The sequence below is a fragment of the Onychomys torridus genome, unplaced genomic scaffold (assembly GCF_903995425.1).
Source record: "Onychomys torridus unplaced genomic scaffold, mOncTor1.1, whole genome shotgun sequence".
Lineage (NCBI taxonomy): Eukaryota > Metazoa > Chordata > Mammalia > Rodentia > Cricetidae > Onychomys > Onychomys torridus.
This window is the reverse complement of record NW_023412430.1, coordinates 13,694-15,345: the sequence shown is the minus strand read 5'-3', so window position 1 is coordinate 15,345 and position 1,652 is coordinate 13,694.

Genomic DNA, 1,652 nt, shown 5'->3' with positions numbered 1-1,652 from the left:
TGACATAGCTGTCACTCAGCAGTGCATTGCTTAATCTCCATGAAATTACCATCTGTAGGCTTTTTTAATCATTGATATATAGTTTTATTCCATTGTGAACAGTGAAAATGCTGGATGTTATTTCAAATTTTCTATATTTGTTGTGTCTTTCACTATGTTCTAAAATGTGGTTGTCTTAATTAAGTTGCCACTCTGTGATTGGATATTGTGACTTCAGTAAGTTGAGGTAGAAAAAGGACGTATTTCATGTTACATTTCCTGGTAACTGACCATCACTGAGGGAATTTAGGACAGGGAATCTGTAGGTGGGAACTGATGCAGAGCCATGGAGGAGTTCTGTTCACTGGCTTGGTTGCATGACTTGAGCAGCCTGGTTTTTATGACTCCCATAACCACTAACCCAGGAGTGGCACCACCTGATGGAATGGGCACATCCACACCAATCATCATTCAGGAAAATACCCACAGGATTACCCACCAGCCAGTAGTTTGGAGAATATTCTCAGTTGAGGTTTACTCTTCCAAAATTACTCTAGCTTACTTCAAGTTGACATTAAAATGAGCCATGTCTCTGGACAATTCTGAAGAAAATATCATGTGCAGCTGAGAAGAATATATTCTTCTGTATTTTGGTGGAATGCTTGGTAATCATCTGTAAATTGCAGGCTGTCCACCCAAAGTCACAGCATTGGTATTAATCTGTGCTTTTAGAACTAATAGTATGTCTTTTAAAGACATTTGGTGCATATTTTGCCAAATACATATTTAAAATTGTATTGTTCTTTTGTTGGATTCTTCCTTTAATGTGTATGAAGAAATCTTCATCTCTTATAACTAGTTTTGTGTTGTCATCAATTATATCACATATTAAAATAACTACTTTGTTTGGTTCTTGGGTCCTTTTGCTTGGAGTACCTTTTTGCACCTTTAAACTAAGGTGTGTGTGGCATGATGGTGGGGTCTGTTGATCAGAGGCAGCAACAAGAATGGTCCTGTTTTCTACCCAATATGTGGTCTGAATTCTTTTATTGTGATATTGAGACACTTAGTATGAAGAATTTTTATTTGGAGGAGTAAATAATTCCTGTGCGGTTTTTTTTTTTGTGGTGTTTTATTAGAACTTGGGATTAACAATTCTGTAATTATTTATTTGTTCCCTGTGATCATGAGTGTGTTGAATCTCTTAATGTTAAATATTCCATTATTCCCGGAGGAGCTGAATTAGTGATCATAAATTCTTAAACCATTTTTATTGTGGAATTTTTACATTTTTTCCTCTAATTTTGACATGAAATTTTGTTATATATGGTTGTCTGAGTTGAAACTTGTGCTTTTTAAAAAAAGGTATACATATTTTTCAGGACTGCCTGACTTAACAGATTCTGTCAAATATCCAAGTGTTGTTATGATGGATATGCTTTTAAGTGAATTGACTTCTCTTGTAGCTTTCAATACCCTTTCCTTATTTTGTGTTTTTTAATATTCTGGATTTAATATATCATGGGGAGTTTCTTTCCTGTTCCAGTTTGGTGTTCTATTTGTAGTACCCTTGTACCTAGATGGGTATCTCTTTCCACAGGACTAGGGAATTTTTTCTATGTTTGTATTGAAAATATTCTCTATGCCTTTACTATCATATTCTTCCCCTTGTC